The sequence below is a fragment of the Amblyomma mixtum genome, chromosome 8 (assembly GCF_055824585.1).
Source record: "Amblyomma mixtum isolate Tamu chromosome 8, ASM5582458v1, whole genome shotgun sequence".
Classification (NCBI taxonomy): Eukaryota; Metazoa; Arthropoda; class Arachnida; order Ixodida; family Ixodidae; genus Amblyomma; species Amblyomma mixtum.
This window is the reverse complement of record NC_143019.1, coordinates 123,999,091-124,018,628: the sequence shown is the minus strand read 5'-3', so window position 1 is coordinate 124,018,628 and position 19,538 is coordinate 123,999,091.

The following is a 19,538-nucleotide window of genomic DNA, read 5'->3' as shown; positions in this document are numbered from 1 at the left end:
AATGGACAAATTGGATAGCAGATACGGCAGGCCTAGAAAGCCGCCTTAGGACTCCCACTAAATACCTCATCCGAAAGGATTATGAGGTTAGGAATACGAAACACCTACAATGAACTGCAAGAAGCCCATTTAATGGCGCAAACAGCGAAATTAGCCAATTCCAGAACGGGCAGGAGTATTCTAACCAGGCTTGAAATTAACTTTCAACCTACTAATCAAGACGCTAAAGTAAACTTGCCGCGCGAATATAGGGCAGCCCTACTAATCAAACGACTCCCCAACAACTTTCACCCCATACACGATAAGGGTAGAAGACAAACACGAGCCAAACCCTAAGATAATAAATATCGACGGTGCGCCGGAACATGTTATGTAGATGAGGCAGAATACAAACGTATGAATTCCTTTGCAATTTTGGCTGTGAACAATAACGGTGCCCGCATCGTCTCGGCAACAATCAAAACGAAATCATCTGAAACAGCAGAAGACGCAGCAATAGCCCTTGACCTGGCGCATACCCAGATGAGCATCATTCTCAGCTGTTCCAATATGGTTATCAATAATTTCGCAAAAGGGCGAATTAGAAGCTCCTCCCTTGGAATCCACAACGCCCCAAATTCTCACCAAATTATTCCGAACTGATACGGGTCCCAGCCCAATCGGGGAATCCGGGGAACGAGGCAGCGAGGTTTCTTCGACCGGGCAGTGGATGAATCTGGCTCCCTGAACTCCTGAAAATCCTGGCTGAAGAACAAGAGGTTACGTGGCGTCGTCTACAGACGAGATCGATACACACCCCATCACTCCTGGCGCACATTTATCCTGATCTATACAATCCGAACTATAAACACTGCTTCCAACGAGCCAACTGCGATCATATTCTATGGGATTGCAAAATAGAGCCACATCCTGGTGATCTAGTTACTGCTCCTTCTCACGAGCGGTGGGAGACCGTGCCGGCTAGCTGTGACCCCAGAACGCAAGTTCTGGCGGTGAGTGGGCTAAGTCGTCGAGGAATATGTACTATGGACTACTCAACGCTACCTCTTAGCACCAAGCTCTTTCCAGGGAATAAAATGTTTTACAGTCAACCATATTACGTCAAGAGCGGACCAGGCTAGACGGGCTACCTCATTACGGGCAGGTAGGAAACCCGCGGCAGTAAGTGCAGATGAACGCGCGGTTTTTGCTAGATGAGAACAGCCCGAAAAAAAAAAGAATAATGCAGCTTAAACGTTTGCCTCAGTGATGAGACATTCTATGCGAAGACAGGCGCAGGAAGAAACGACACGCACTAGACGAGCAGATGTTTAAAGCTGGCGGCAGTGTTCGTCCTCTCCTCTTCTGTGCCGTGTCGTGCTAACCACACTAGCTAGACACGACACCGATGACCCGACGCGATTCATTCGCCATCGATCGGGGTGCTTGTCTGCAGTCTTTGTCACGCATGCAGCGCTCATAACACTAGACGAGTCGTCGCGCTGTGACGGAAGTTAAGGTCAGTGACGCAGAAAAAAAATGAAGGGTTGAAGACTATAGGGCAAATGTTTGCCAAGTCGGCTGCAGAGCAAAAACATCGAGCTGAAACGAGACGTGCGCCTTAATACAACTGTGCTTCTACGCATACTGCTTATGAGGAACATGAACAAAAGAAGCAAGTTTTTTTCCCTTTCACCCTTTATTACTCGCCAGAAGTCAACACAGGCCAAAGCCTTATATTTTAATAGGAGGAGGCTTAGTTTAATTAACCTTTGGCTTTGCTCCCTGCGGCGGCCGTGGAAAGTATAATCTCAAGTTTTGCCAATAGGAAACGTTGCTCTGGTGTAGTTGTGTGAAAAGCGAAATGAAATTGGGCTACTTTGCATTGCAGTACACGCATCCTACGAGCGAAAATCGCCCATTTTGTGCGAGGTCAAGAGACCGGCTTCCCAGCGTTCTTGAAGGCGAGGACTAGAGCACTCATCGGCGTCGCTTGTGGAAAGCAGAGTAAACAACTTTGGTTAGTGGAAGTGGTCAGCGAATATATTTTTGGTTAAAGTTAGTGGAAATGAAGTATCGGCCACATCGCAAGAAGCAATAAACGCTGAGCCTGTCGCAAGCCCCGCGTGGTTCTATAGCGTTTTCCAAATAAATGACCCGAAAAGTAGGCGATTCCTACTGTGCTATTGCCCTGGAAACGTAAACCTTCGGTGGTTATAAATGTAAACCAATATTCACCCGAAAAGGGAGATGATTTTGTCTTGTGTGAAGTAAAGGACATGCAGTAGATTTACCGAAGCGGGTGTGTAAAGAAACAGTTGCACTATCATGCTGTCGTTTGATGCCGCAATCATCTCACCGCAGCCTCCCGGCGCGGCTGAAGTGTCCGCCTAGAAGTGTGACAGTTACTGCGCCCTTACCTCCCGTCAAAGTTAGTTTTCATTCTTCGAGCACTATTTACTTTGAAACCGATGCTAGCGCTGAAGGCTGTAGTACAACCAAAGGCTAGCTCAAGGGCACGCGTAACTGCGGCCGTATAGCAACAGATTAGAAACATACACCGGACACCGAACTTTGACGTAAGGCTATGCTTTTTCATAAAGATAGTGCTAAAGGATCTTACCTTGTAAAATTTTAAGAAGAAAACCGAAAGAAAGAGGGTGGTTGGTGGCTCAGGTTCAGGACACTGTTGTGCTCAGTCCAATTCTGCAACGAAACACCAGCTGAATAGGTCGATCCTTTCGTGCGCGTCTACCAGGAGTGTCGAGCGGAGTCCCCTGATGGGCCGCTTATGTAGAATCTCGGCTGTGAGCTTTGCGCCGAGTGTAGCGGTGACGTCATGTGAGAAAGGACAGCGATATGATTGCAAAACCCAGACCGTGGCGACCTCTAGTGGAGGCAGAGCTGGCTCAGCGACGTGGTGCAAGCGCTCCGCAATATTTTGCGGGAAGCACTCTCCGAGTATAGCGCATGACGCAAAAGATATAGGGTATTGAATTAGACCAAAACAAGCCTCTTTCGCCCGACAGCCTTCAACCTCGCCCGCTTTTCTCTTATGAGAGAGAGAAAAAAAGAGAACATGACGCGTTTTGGAACGGTTCCAAGATAGCCTCCGAGCACGTCCCAACTGTAAACACCGAGAAAACTGGAAAGAATAGCAAAAGTAGCGGTAGCTCAAACTTTCCTCACCTCAGCTGAAGAGATTGTATTACTATTGCATCAGCTATAGTGATGAGGTATCCATGTCATACAAGGTATTACGTGGCGACTTTAAAAATACTGCGCATGTTATGTCAAACGTTACCTGGCAGTGTAAAATTTAACGTACTACTGAACACAACATTCTAGTTTTAGGTGCTCCAACGATCTCCTTTCTTCATTGCAGTTTGCGGACTTGGTTAGCGGCAGCCCAAATCGTGTACTTATTTACTGTTTTTTGTGAACCTTCGTACTGTTTATTTTATTTCTTGTATATAGGCTCCGGCGCGTGCATTAAAATGTTATTCGCACTAACAGAGCACAGATTTCACTGCAATAATTGTAGACGGCTGCAATTGTTTCTCTCATGTTATAGGTTCACGTAGGAGGGGGCATCCTGAATGTGCTTCGTCATTTATTAGAGCGAGGCCGTGCAGAACGGTTACTGTAATCTGGCCCAGGGTAGTTCAACCCTTACAAAAATGCACATTGAATTACGAGTAAACGTCAATGGACTATTCATGGAATCTATAATAAGTCAATGAATACTCAAATCCTACCGTGTTTAGTCGTTAAAATGTCTGTATGCTCTTGACGGATATGACTCATTGGGAAATTGAATGAATGCAACTTTATTAAAACTGAAGCAACAAAAAATCTTTGTATAGCCAATTTCTCAATGATTACATAACCAACCACAACCACAGCTCAAACTTTCCCACCTCAGCTGAAGAGATTGTATTACTATTGCATCAGCTATAGTGATCAACTTTATTAAAACTCAAGCAACGAAGCATCTTTTTATAGCCAATTTCTCAATGATTACATAACCCACCACAACCACAGCTCGAATTTTCCTCACCTCAGCTGAAGAGATTGTATTACTATCAGCTATAGAGATCAACTTTATTAAAACTCAAGCAACAAAAAATCTTTTCACAGAAATTTCTCAATGATTACATAGCCAACCATAAACACAGGTCAAACTTTCTTCACCTCAGCTGAAGAGATTGTATTACTATTGCATCAGCTATAGTGATGAGGTATTGATGTCATACAAGATCGTGTGTGGTGACTTTAAAAATACTGCGCATGTTATGTCGAAAGTCAGCTGGCAGTGTAAAATTTAACGTACTGCTGATGACAACATTCTTCTATATAACCAAGCTTGAATAGAGGTAGCAAAATTAGTTTTCATGTTTGAATTAAATTGCGCCAAGTAGCACAGAGATTCCATTGCTTCAGTTAAGGTGACAGCATATTCCTCTCGTGGGAAGTGCCCCGAATACTGTTTGGTGCGCAATATACGTTCTCTTAAAACTGCATTGACAGCAACATTCTACAGATTATAAGGTAAACCATACGTATCTTCTCATACGAGTGTACAACATACATGGAGATGGAACTGTCTAGTCGGACATGTAGCGCAGCTGAGATAATAGAAAATGCTAATATGCATAAAAAGAGGCACTATATAGCGCAATGGATATCTGTGGACCTTTTAAGAGCGAGACCTCATCCAGGTGGCTCAGGATTCACGTTCGCTGCTCATGTTCACATCGACTCATGTTTGCTGCAGCAGATTATGCAACACCCGACCGAACGGTACGCGCTACTCGCTACTGTGGCAGGCGTATACTCAGCAGGAATCAAAAGCTACTGAACAGACAGTCCTCCAAAGCTGAACAATGGGTGCAATCGCCTCGCAGTAGTGCGTTAGAAGCTCTAAACAGGAGAGTAACCAGCTATATGCACGCGTATTCGTGTTAAGGAAGGAGTGATACGGCTTCCCCAACGAGAGAGCTACTACTCGATCATCTGTGTAACCTTGGTAACGCTGCTTACAGCTGCAAAGTATTTTTGGTGGCAGGCGACCGTAAAGAAACGATCATTGCTGTATGTTGAAAAAAACTAGCCTCACAAAAGGGCGCTTTGTAGCTTTTTCATACAGCCCTTTCAATTTAAACGGTTTCAAGGAGCCCTAAATAGTGCAGTTATCGTGAATACTAATGAGAACAAGTGTTGTTGTGCGTTTAAACTTTTCCTCTTTAAACATTGGCTGATGTTTGTGCAAAACGCCTTGAATATAAATACGAATAAGTGCGGGGCATTGTGGATATTGAACCTTTCACAGAATGCACAGCCGGAATTTATGCACGTGCACGATGATGTGATGATTATGTTATGTGATGAAATTATACCCGTGCCCGTGCGTGATGATGAAATAATATTGAAGAGCCTGAAGAGCCGTGAAGAGCCTGCTCTTCAATAGTGAAAGCGCCTGACTAGAACTGTCATTGAAGAGAGTTTCTCCATGGTTGTGATGTGAGGCTGTTCTCCTCGGTGCCCGTTCAACGCGTAATGGAGAGCGCACGTATGTATTGAGTTTTAACAAGTGTGTTTTTCTAGAACTCGTTGTTAAGATCATTGCCTTCCGGTCTCTGCTTTGAACCAGAACGTCGATGGCATATGTTGGCGTTCCCATTTGAAATAATATACGCACGTCTCTTCTCAAAGAACGTCATAAAATACTCCCGCCTTGATGCTCGCGCTGAAGGGCCGCATTTTGAGGCGATATTAAAGCAGGAGGACAACCCTGTTATCTTTGTGCTGTAATGCCGGCGACACGTGTTGTATAGTCCGTTCCAAGAAAAGTGTCTTATTTTACTTGAGGGGCAAACTATAAATGACATTAGAGTGCATTAATCGTTTATTTACATTATAGTGTTGTATTACATGTGTCTCTGTGCGCCTCATAGACAATTTTAGCAGAAGGATAATCCTGTTATCGTTCTACTCAAATGACTCTTCAGGAATTGTTCCAACAAAGGCGTATTGTTTTACTTCAGGAGCAAATTATAAAGGCATTGTAGTACAGCTATGAATGCAGCTCAAAGGTGGAAGAGTAATCGAAGAGTCAGCACTACTTGGACTCACTTTGCTGAGAACTTCTTTCGTAAGCAGGCACCGCTTTTGTTTCGGCTACATTAGCTGGAATATCTTTACTTCCCCTATTAGATCTAAGTGCTGAGTAAGCACTGTCTGCTTTTAATGCAGTTTGTTTACAAAAAACAGGAAGTTGTGAGTCGAAAACGGTGCATGCGAATTAGTCTTATTTGCATCACTTGGCATACTCGCCGCAAATGACGCCCTCCGTGAATTCTGGTGATTTTTTTTTTCATTTTAGATTGCCAAATCATAACACCGTGCTAGTAGAGTGAATATATTTGCTCTAATACACATATACAAAATTGGAAACTTGTAGTGGCCTGATTGACTCAGCCTTTTGGCGAGCTACCTGCTGGCGTGGTTATACAAAACTAATAAAGAACAGCATACGAGACATGGATGCATGCGGCTCTTACAGCTTTTTCCATGTCAGTTTTCCAAAACCAAGGGCTCTGTTGAGCGTACTTAGAACTGGGAAAGAGCAGCCACAAAAAAACCAACCGGAAAAAAGACATGCACAAATGTTTTCCCTTCTTCTCATGCACCTAGAGGCAAAAGTCGTAGTGAAAATTGGTACAGCAATAAAGAGACGTTAGACTTGACTTGCACTGTGCGCACCCATTTTAGAAGAAAGTAGAAGTGCTTGTGGAACACTAGAAAACTTCCTTCTCTTCCATATCCAAACCATATCCATTCCATATATATATTCCTTCTCTTTCAAACTGATGACACAGTAGTAGAGCGGGGAAGTAGAAACAGTAGTCTAACAACCAGCACTATCTTGCATTGATTAGCTTTCAGGACAAACTATAGTGCGCTTAGTCGCATCATGATGCAGAACCGTTTGGGTTACATTTCCTGCTTTGTCATTTTATCATTTCAGTGTTATCAATTTGAAAAATAGCAGTGGTTAGTGCTGCTTGCTGTACTTATGTTGTTCACTTTTAATTCAATGTTTTTGCCCTGTTTCATGTGTTTCTTTGTACTGCGGTGTCTTGTAGTGCATCATTATACTTTTTCGTTTCTGCGTTCTGTCTCCTGCCTCTTTTTTTTTCCTGTAACGGACCCGATGACAGGTGCCAAAGTCTCGCTCTTCTTGCTTTCTCCTCTATCTGTGTCCATGTTGCTAGAAAAAGAAATGGCTGGCGGGTTAGGAGTGCTAAGCACAAAATAATGTGCCAAAGGGCGTTTTTTTGCAGGTAGACGCCCTTAGCATGTACCTAAAGCGCGATTGAGGTGTCCGCTGACCTAGGTAGCCAGTTATGTACGTCTTCAACATTTTCATTGTCAATGTCAGTTTACCCCATGCACGCAGGTGGTCTATGCTCCGGTGCCGTGTTTTTGCAGCAGTACTGTCAACGCCAAAGCGTATTGCTCTAGTCCCTGTTTCTGCCAGAACGTTCTCCACTCGAACGCATGTAGCGCACATTTCTCAGTCACTACTGACGATATTGCAAAGCGCGAATATTAGTTTCAGGGTAGTGTTATACGATATGGTTGATGCTAAACACATAAACCATGATGTTATACACACCACGTATCCTGGCACACATCTTTCAGCAATCACTTGATATGGCGGAGATTTCTGATGATTTGAAGCTTGCTCATGTTTTACCCATATTTAAAGGATGGGATAAAGATAACCTGACTACCATAGGCCCCTATCTTTGACATAAGTTGTTTGTAAATTATTAGAACATGTTATATCATCACACATATTGAAACATATCACTGAGAATCATATCCTTTTTCCGAACCAGCCTGGATTTCAGCGCGGGCGTTCTTGTGAATCCCGGCTGTTCCGACTGACTACAGACCTTCACTGCAATCTAGAACAATTAATGCAAACTGATGCCATTTTCGTCGATTTTTCAAAGGCGTTTTATCGTGTGCCCCATAATCGCCTGATATATAAAATGAACAGCATTAACACAAATAATAAAGTTATTAAAGACCAGTACAGTACCTCGACGACAGATTTCAATCGGTCATTATAACGACGTTAAATCCTCTCCTCAGTCTTTCAAATCTGGTGTCCCCCATGGATCTGTTCTTGGACCAACATTATTTTTAATATACATGAATGATAATGATAACTCATAAAAATGCACTGTGGTACAACGCTCTCATAAGAGGGCTTTGTAACAGAAAGAGACGCTTTTACCGAAATGCAAAAAATGTAACTCCGTTTCTAAGTGCGAAGCTTATCAAGCGGCAAATAGCGTGTATGTATCGGCAATGAAAAACGCAAAAGCTCATTTCCAACAGCACACACTGCCTAACATGTTCACAAATGATCCCATAAAGTTTTGGCGTGCCATTAATCCCAATAGAAATCATTCAATGAAATTGTTAGATGAAAACGGGTCAACTATCGCTGATACTGATTGTCCTAAAATTCTAAATGAAACATTTTGTAGCAATTTTGTTCTTTCTTCCAACGCCACGTTTCCTACAGTGAAGGAATGCCAATTCTCAATCATGGATGCAATATCCATCGAGCCCCTAAGAATAGAAAAATTAATAGAAAATCTTAAGACCTATACGAGCCCTGGAACAGATTTAATTAACGCGAAGTTCTTGAAGAGTACTAACCTTTATTCCTCAATCATCCTTTCCAAAATTTTCCAGCAGTCACTTGAGACGTCAGTGCTTCCAGCGGACTGGACGATCGGGAAGGTGGTTCCGTTGCACAAGTCAGGTAGTACTAATTCCCCTCTTAATTACCGCCCAGTATCACTAACCAGCATACCATGCAAAAGCTTTGAGCGCATTCTATACACTAACTTAGTTACCTTTCTCGAATCGAACTCCTTCTTCACTAACGCTCAACACGGCTTTCGCAAATCATTCTCGTGCGAGACGCAGTTACTTACCTTCACGCACAAACTTCACGCTACTCTGGATCGTCGTTCATATGCGGACTGTATCTTTCTAGACTTCTCCAAGGCTTCGAGAAGGTTAGTCACAAACTACTTCTTTTTAAACTTAGCAAGCTAAATCTTCTCCCAAATGTTTTAGCATAGTTAGAATATTTCCTTTGTAATAGAACACAGTTTGTAATGGCTAATAACATTTGTTCTCCGTTCACTTCCGTGCATTCTGGGGTCCCACAGGGGTCCGTCCTTGGGCCCCTTTTGTTCCTTATATATATTAATAACCTTCCTATTTCCGTTACCTCCCACATTCATTTATTTGCAGATGACGGCGTAATATTTCGTGAAATTAACGACCCTAACGACACTCTTCTTTTGCAAAACGACATTAATGGAGTTCTTGAGTGGCGTAAAACGTGGTCAATGGAACTAAACAAAACCAAATGTAAAGTACTACGTGTGTCACGAAATTCTACACACCCCACCTCTTATCATCTAGATAACATCGAACTTGAACAAGTGTCTTCATACCGCTATTTAGGCGTTCACATAACAAGTGATCTAACTTAGTCTTTTCACATCAATTCAATGATTAACAACGCCAACCGTGCCCTCGGCTACCTTCGCCGTAACTTTTTCTCTGCCCCCACTTCCTTGAAACTTCTCCTCTATAAATCTGTCGTTCGTAGTAAGTTGGAGTATGCTGCGTCCATTTGGGAACCCTTCACGGAAAACTTGATCAGTTCCCTCGAATCTATTCAGAATAACTCGGCACGTTTCATCCTTCAGAACTAAAACCGTACCGCTAGCGTAACCTCTATGAAGACTACATTACAGTTACCATCTCTTGCCAGCCGTCGAAAGCACGCTCGCCTTTGCTTAATTCATAAAATAATGTATCATAACCCCAGAATGCACCGTGATCTTATACTTCCTCCGTCATATGTTTCATCACGAGTTGATCATGCGCATAAAATCGGCATTCCTTTCTTTAAAACAAAATGCGCAGCTGAGTCTTTCCTTGCACGAACAGCAAAGGACTGGAACCACCTTCCCGGAAGTACAGCCTCCATCATCTACCATCAGCGTTTTTGTTCCGCCTTAGCTATCATTGTATAATTAGAAATGAAACTCCCCTCTTCAATGCCCTCGGGCCTTGAGGGTAGAATAAATGAAATGAAATGAAATGATATTGCATCGAGCATTACATCATCAAAACGATTGTTCGTTGATGATTGTGTAATTTACCGCCCAATCTCTCATCTCACTGACTCTGTAATGTTACAGAACGATTTGACTAAATTAGATAGGTGGTGCTCTAAATGGAAAATGACCATGAACACCAAAAAAACTAAGTTAATGCGTTTTAGTACCCGCTGTCATGTTTTTTCAGACACCTACACCTTCAGTAATACTGAAATGGAATATGTTAAATCTTTCAAATACTTAGGAGTGTATTTAAGCCCCAATCTGTCCTGGGGCACTTATATTAATCACGTTCTGAATGACACATATAAAATTTTAGGTTTTACTCGCCGGTCACTTTGCAAAGCTAACAAAGATACACGACTAATTGCTTATATCACGCTGGTCAGACCGAAGCTCGAATTTGCGTCATACATTTGGTGTACTCATCAACAGTACCTTATTAACAAATTAGAAACACTGCAAAACAGGGCCAGTCCATTCATCGTGCGTCAGTGCTCGCCTTTCTCAAGCGACACCGTAATAAAAGAGAACCTCAACCTCCCTACGTTGGAAAGCCAACGTAAGCTATCACGTCTAGCTTTTTTTTCATAAATTGTACTTTAACCCCCAACCCTACTCCGTGCCGCTAACTAGGCCTGCCATGCGCACATTTCATCGACTCGACCGCAATAAAAAAATCGAACCTCCATTTGCGCGAACAGACGCAGTAAGATTTTCGTTTCTTCACCTGGCGATAAGAGAATGGAATGCTCCCCCCCTTTCTGTAGTTAACACTATTGATCGCGACCAATTTCTTTCAGTACTAAAAGATAGTGGGGCAGAGTAGGTGTGTAAGATTTATCTTTTGATTTAGCTGTTGTATTTTGTTCTCTGTATATATTTCTATTGGTAGTTTGTTCTTTGTATTTATGAATTGTATTTTGTTCATTGCATTTTTTAAGTGATGTTCTCCCCCCTATGTAATGCCCACGTGAGCCATTAGGGTAAATAAATGAAAAAAAAACGATATGCAATGCACTGAGCGAGAATGTGTTGCAATATGTGTTGCGTGTTCGGCTGCGGCGACAGCGTAGTGCTCTCGCGCAGTTGGCAGGAAAGCTGATGCGTTCGCGCCGCCGCGGGTTGATATCCCAGTCGCGGATATTTATTTCATTTATTTTCATTTCTTTGGTTCACTTCGCACAAACCTATAAACAGCGTAAGCATACAAACATAGCAAGACCTTGCTCGGGGTTTACTAACCGCCGCGTTGGCTCAGTCGTAACTGTGCCGGGCTGCTGACCCGAGAGACGCCCGTTCGACCCCGGTCACGATAGTCAAATTCTATGGAAGGAAAATTCTAGCGGCCCGTGTACTGTGCGACATCAGTGCACGCTAAAGAACCACAGGCAGTCAAAATCTCCGGAGCCCTTCACTACGGCGTCCCTCATTGCCAGAGTCGCTTTGAGACGTTAAACCCAATACACCAAACAATGAACCATGGGAACAATGCTTTCGCGCTAATAAACTACACTGAAGGTAGAATTCTAAATTGTACAGCCTCAGCTTGGAGCCGCTCCCTTCTTTTTAACAGACACCATGAATGCTTACGACTACTAATGCGAACAAATTACCTTCTCATAAATTTGGTTCACATGTGCACTACTGTGCACGACATGCTTTGCTCTCATAAGTGCGCCTTTGTGGTTTCTTTACAAACTGGGCACGCATCCTTATTGGTTACGGACCAACGGCTTTCTTGTTTGACTTCTATTATTTCAGGGAAATCACATTTCTTGTCAAGCTGCTGATGACTTTTTCATGGAGAATTTATTGCGCTTCCTTAGCAGTCAGGGCTTTTTCCTTGTTTTAGTTAAGATACGGGGACTCAGATGCGAGACCACCTGGTAAAGCATCTGCAGGTAAAGAACTATTTCAGGCCTCAGTGCTCCGTCATTTGCTTTTGATTTCCATCGGTCGTGCCAGATGTCATATTTTGGGGGAGAGTCTCAGCCACAGCTTTCGCCATTGAAGTAGAGTAGCGCAATGTGTCGGTCATGCCAATTGGTCGTTAGGACTGAGCACACCACCTTTATTTTGTGAGCAGAGCAAAGCTGTGATCTTAAGGCCACTCGAACGGGAACGGACACCTGAAGTGGTCTTTTTACATAACCAATGTTAGGCGCCGCTTGAAAGTTTTGTTAAACTATGGAGTCGAATTCGTGTTTTCGGCCCCAGTAAAACTCGCTGACTGCACACTCAGTGAGAAAATACGGAAAAAGCATGCCAGCACCTTCATGAAACGTGAAAAGTGGTCAAAGAAATTGTTCTTTTGCAGCAAATCAAGGGGGTCGTAATGTAGACTGTGCTAAGAAATAATGAAGCGCTCAAGAAAATTCAAATGGCCTACACTTATTACTATGTTTCGGATCTTTGACTTGTTATACACATTTCAGACAAGGACAGGTGCTGTGCAGAAGGAGAAACTAGTCACCACAGCTGCTGCAAGAGTTCTGTAAACAAAAGGCGCGTAGACTACCCAAGTGACAACTTAATCGCTGTGTAGAATTGTAAAATTGACCATTTGACCATTTAGTCTTTCCCTACAATTGCAAAATGACTATTTTGACTACTTCATTGTAACATGTACTCTCTTGTATCAAAGGCGGTGTTAATGGTGACACTTGTCTAATTGTTTCTGGCACATTGCTTTGTTTCCATTTTTTGTTGTAATTCTGACCATGAACACCACAGGCTACACATTCCGGTGTCGTTGCGTGCAAGGAAGCGGTTGTAAGTCCATCGACTCCGCTTGTGTGCTCTTCGTTGGGGACTGTTGTTTCATGCTGCTGTTATGTCTGATCAGCAAACTACCTTACCAATAGAGTTGACTTGTCTGCACAAAAGGGTTTGTGCCATATAGAAGTATTGGGAGGCATAAATGTGAGCGACCCTGCAATATGCGCCTACATAGAATTACCTATAAATCGGCTTGAAACTTCACATGTCTTTCTGCTTTCACTCAAGGAGAGACTAAGTTCTTTGCCGCACTTCATATGGATGGCTGAGAGACTGCCAGTGGTGGCTCAAAAAATGCTGTCATATAAAGTTCCATTTACTTCAGACTGGAAGAAATATGCACAAGTAGGTACGACGTTATAGGCATTTAACATTTACTGCAGGTTAACCAGCATCAGTGCCTCCCTTGATAACGACCTGTGGAAGAGCTGGCATCGGAGAATGGACCTTAGCAGGCCCGGTCTGCTCAGTGATACATACGCAAGGCCTTTAATGCTACATACTATTGTTATATTTTATTGTTCGGTTCTACACATAATAATCAGTGATTTTCATATGGATGAAGTCATTTTTCCTGATTATTTGTGGAGTTGAAGTTGCAAACTTGAAAAGACGAAGCACGCAATTACGTTTTTTTTTTCACTTCTCTCTGCTGCAAGAACCTACTACTATTCCAAAACCACCACAATTTCAATTTGGAAATTTTGTATTCATAATAAACGATTAAACGATTTATTATTTCCATGCTTCAAGAGTCATTAAAGCGTAGTACAATATGACCGTGTAGAGTCAACAAATGCAATAAAGTGTTCATTCCCGGCTGTGAATATTGCATAGAATTTTTATGCATGTGTTTTTTCCTGCAGGTGCATTCGTTATGTTTTGAGATGAGAAAAGCTTTGTACAACACACCATGAAGCGAACCGGAAATGATGCAGAATGTCGCAATAGGGCCGCCACTGCCGTCTGGTCAAGACAAGTAGTTGCACAGCGCAACTTCAGTGGCAAGTGCTCGGGGGGGGGGGGGGGGGGGGTGACAGTGGAAGGCAAGGAAAATGCTCCGCAGAAGGCACTCACTGGCGTGAAATGGATGCCCTGACAGGTGATAGATCGATTTAGCGGGAATTGGTTGGTTTATGGGGTTTAACGTCCCAAAGCGACTAAGGCTATGAGAGGGCGGGAATTCGAGCAGAAATGTATTATTTACACCGTCAATGTATACGAGAACTGCAATTCAGGTCCATTAGTGTCTTGTAAGGCAGCACAAAGTGAAGGAGAATGACAAATATACGAGACGAGACCTTGTCACCAATACGTGGCAAATCCATGGCTGCATTTATTTGACGGTTTGTGTATTGAAGGTTAATTAATAGGCACAATTGTTTGCTTTTCTGAGGGGTATTAAAAGCAGCTTAAATGTCCGGGCTGTGAAAATTGTACGGCAGTGCATGATCTGTGAAACTAGCCAGGAGTTAACCAGTTCTCTTGAATGCTTATCTATAATATCATATCTTATGTTATCATACCTTAGCTCAGATATCATATTTATCAAATAAATAAGCTTAGATAAACCATAATATAGAAAAGAATGCGGACGTAACATGCTAGTCATATGGTGTGATTTCCAGATTGCAAGTGTTGAGGCATAAGAGATTCTGATACAGTGTGGGCATTCACGGGTGTTGTCACATATTCCATCATTCTTTAGAGCTCCAGTTGTCTCCACTTAATGCATGACATAATTTAATAACCCATGTGACTTATAGCTATAAATGAGAGCATTTTGCAACAAAATAATCTTGATATGAATGCTATCTCACCTATTATCTAGCTAGTATTGATGCATTTTGCAAGTAATGCTCTAAATTACTTTTAGCTACTTCAGTTTGCAAGTCAAGAGATTTGCGGCTACTCTTTACTAAAGCATAAGTGCGCTAGAGCCATTTTTGCAAGGTATTTGCGCTTCTTGCTTTGTAAAAATAGTTTTGCGTTAAATATCACTCAGCATATATCGGCCACTGTTGTCTTACTTGAAGGAAAATCCCATTGAACCGCTGTAGAGACTCAGCTGGAAGCTCTCGATACATCTCGTGTCTGCATGGTGCGAGGTGCTAGCATGATAGAATGCTTTTCAATGTCTCGGAAAGTCTGATTATATTCCGTTGGAAGGTCTGTCAAGCTTAATAGAAGCTGCAACACCAAAACTACGGCAGAAGCTGAGTTCCCCAAGCAGTGACAACCGACTTCTGCTGCAAGTATTTGCATTCAGTTTTGAATGAAAAGAAAAAGCACGCTGAATGTAAGTTCGGTGCGTTAACTCAAGAGCCTTGATTTACTTTAAAGCAAAAGCCCCAGTCGATTCAGTCCAGATGCATTGCGAGTTATATTGAGTGTGAAGTAGACGCTTGCGCCCAGAGCTAAATTTACATACATACATACATACATACATACATACATACATACATACATACATACATACATACATACATACATACATACATACATACATACATACATACATACATACATACATACATACATACATACATACATACATACATACATACATGCATGCATGCATACATACATACATACATACATACATACATACATACATACACCTATTCTTTATTTCTCTAAAAGAGAAAAAGGCAGATGATGATGAAATGGCAGATGATGATGAAAACTTTATTTGGAACAAGGGAGTTTTGGACACGCCGTTCCTTGGGCCCGCGCACTGCCCCACTGCACTCAAACTTTCATGTCCCGGAAGCTCATGACGCTGGCAGCCCGGAATGTGTCGATGGCTTGCTTGGCCGGGACCTCGGAGCGCAGTAGGGTCTCCCAAGCCTCATTTGCTAGTTGCCTTAGCGTTGTAACTAGCATACTGGTGTACTTTGAAATAAGCACAACTTTCTTCTGCTGTTCTTCAGGCATTGCGGCTAGACACACCTGTCATTAAGACAACAATGGTACTCGACTTTTTCACAAAAGAGGCATGCTATGACGCAAGGGGACGGCAGCATGATTCTACTGCTAATTCTGTCTGCCATTAAAGCTAAGGATGCTTTTGGAGAAATGTAAAGTTTTCTGCTTCTTTCTTTCAATAAACGCTTGCTGTTTGCGTTCGAGAAGAACACAATTATGTGACTATGTGCATTCTTCTTTGCATTATAGCGAGAAAAACTACGACACAATGCGAGCGTGTGTCGAACTTTGCCAAACTGCATGCGGGCGCTATCTGAGGAAGCACTGCTGTGGTCGAGACATGCGTGGTGCGCGCTTCGTCACTGTGTTGGAGATCGGTGCGCTCCAGTGCGCCTTCCTCGACATAAGTAGTTCGTTGTCAGGCGGTCGCACGCAGTTTGGCGCGCTTCGGCAAGCACTCGCACCGCTATCTAAATTTTGCTCATGACAGTATGTCCTAACATACAGCATCATTATATAGACATCTTAGGCAGCAAATTCCTTTATGGATACCCCCTTCGTGTGATGATGGATACCCCCTTCGTGTGCACCGCCAACGCCAGAAAAATGAAACCGAAGCTAGACAAAGCTGGTATCAGCCGGCAGAACCACACCAGAGAGCACCAGATAGCAACACCCACCACGTGTCAAATGAGAACGCGTTTCTAAAATCCAGCTCTGGGGACAGCATACACGGTTATACCAGGAAATACTGCACGGGGTCACACCAGAGCCCGTGGCTGTGAAACTGGGGTGGTGTAAACACTACACACGCGGTGGTGCTTTCATCGAGTGTGCAGTCACAGGGAAAAAAAAACATTTCCGCTGATAAACTTAAGTGAAATTGACGAGTCAAGAAACCTTGAGCAGAGCTGCACCATATAAGGAACGGACATATTTTTCCACTTTCCTTTCGTGCAGAACTACAAATTCATTGTAAATTTGAGAACAGCATGCACCCATAGTGAATGCAATATATAGCTCGGAGTAAGGCAGCAAGTTATTATATACCCAATACGCTCTCGACTGGATGTATTTAAATCTCTCACTAAACCGTCAATTAAGTGTGAACTGCTGATAAATTAAATAAAAAGATGAGCATAAAGCAGACAAATAAATACGAATTGCGAATTAATAAGAATGCTATTAAATGCGAATTAGAAGTTAAAAAAAACTCTGCCTCTCCCGTAACCGAGAGTAGAGTAAGCATTAAATGTTTACGGGCATAAGACGAAGCATACGCGGCAACGACGAGACGCAGCGTGACAAGAATCTACATGTATATGCAGCGCGTTCGAAACTGTCTAAAGTGCGTAGAGGCGAAAGCGTTTTCCGCACCACTTTGCCTATGTTAAACCGGTGACATCACCACTGCATTACGTCACACGTAATTGACGACGAAGTAATGACAAATTACTAATTATGACTTATTACTGATTAATGACTTAATACGAAGTAACTGATAATTAATGGCGCTTAAGCTTCGCCTTTAGGAGGGGAACACGACAGCGTGTTGTAGCGCTGCCAGGCAGTCCACGGAACGCCACCTTTGCCGGCACGGTGAAGCCAAGATACGTCCACTACAACTCTGAAATCGTCTCAGTCCAGCCGTATTTACGCACTATTCCGGCCTGCAGCTTGTGTGGAACTCTCGGCCATCGGGCAGACTCTTGCCCCAACCCAGCACAAGATAAGTGTGGCCTGTGTGGACAGCAGGCACCCATAGAAGAAGGGGTGCGGGCTCCTCACGAGTGTATGCCCAAGTGTGCAGTTTGTGGTGGTGGCCATCCCACGAACTCGCGGGACTGCACTGCAAAATACCGTCCCAACAAGCCAGCCGCCTCTAAAGGCGGGAAATCCAGTGTGACGGGCAGGCAGCCACGTCACCCCGGTAACGTCGACAGCGACGCTTCAAAAAGACAGACGCCTACTAGCGGGAAGGACGTCAAGGGCTGTCAAGTGCCAACACCGCCCCCACACGGCGGCCAGGAGAAGCAAGCCCGCTCCCAAGACAAGAATGGCGCGGCCGGTTCCTCGGCCAGCGCTGTCAAAAATGGCAAACAGGTGAGTGGTTCAGGCAGGGTTGCCTCCTCCTCCCACCCCCTCTCCCCTCCCTCTCGCTCGGCGGCTGACGCTGAGCCCCACAACCTTGTAGCTTCTCTCCGGGCTCAAAACGAGATGCTACTTGCCAAAATTGAAGCCTTAGAGGCTAGAACAACTCCCCCTCCCCCTAGTAACCCCGACACGGAGGCTATGGAGAGCGAGACGGCGGCGACATCAGCTCTGGAACCTTCCCTTGCCGAACTCGAAGCCCGTCTCAATGCCAAATTTGACACCTTGTTGGAGACAGCGATGGAACGCCTCATCGCTCGAGTCATGGAGGCTATCGCCTCTATGATCGCTCAACACGTCGCGACTAACCCCCGCCTTTCTCGCAGAGCCGGTCCCCTTAAGGACTTATCTGGTCGGCCCTTCAGATTGTCCAGCCGAGTCAATGATCTCTACGATGACGAAGACAGCTGCCCCCTTCCAGGTGCTGAGCTTCAGCCCCTCCATGCTGAAAAAAGTTGTATGATGCAATAAACTCATACAGTTTATCATAGAAATATCATAGACTTATCATACAAATCATAGAAAAGTATCATTCAAAGGTAAAAAGGTAATAAATTTGTGTAAAATCGTACAGTCATCATAGAGATGTCATAGAATATCATACGAATTGTATGATATACCATACAGATTGTATGATATTCTATGAAGAATAGCCTATTAGGTTATTGCTTCATAGAATTCTTTTTCAGCAGGGCTGGTATCTGGCTCGGGCGCAGCCTCACTTCCACCTCTCACCTCAAAATCTGAGCATGGCGGGACACCCTCGATGTAGGCGCTCCCCCCTTTCCAAATCGGCTTCCCCCATTACGAGTACTCAAAGGAACTGTCGGGGGCTCCGGTTCCGGTCCAAGCGCGCCGACCTCCGGCTTTTCCTATCAACCTTTGAGCATTTGCCAGTGGTGGTTGGCCCCCAAGAGCCAGGGAAAGGCGCCACACTAACAAATTATACAACGTTCCAGCAGGACCCCTCGTCTTGTCAGTGCGTTCATAGAAATTATACAGCCAATCAGGTCGACTTAGACATACAACTTGAATGCTCCTATGTAATGGTGACCCTTCTCCCACTCCGCAAGCAGGACCGACCGTTACACATACTCAATATGTACTGCAATCCGAAATTGCCGATTGTATCATTCACGGACCTCTTTAGCCGCGCGCTGAGAGTTGCGGGACTGGACCTCCTCCTGATTGTGGGCGATTTCAACGCTCCCTCTCGGATGTGGGGTTACTGCCGCGAAGAGAAGCGGGGATGCAAGTTGGCGGAGCCTGCGTCAACGCTGGGCCTCACTCTTCACACTGACTCCATCCATCCAACTCGTATAGGCAACTCCGTGACTAGGGATACGTGTCCGGACTTGACCTTCACCCACAACATTCAGTATGCAGACTGGGTCAACACCAAGGAAAGCCTCGGCAGCGACCACTGCCTCCTGAACATTACGATTACGACCTATCCTTTCGCGCAACCAA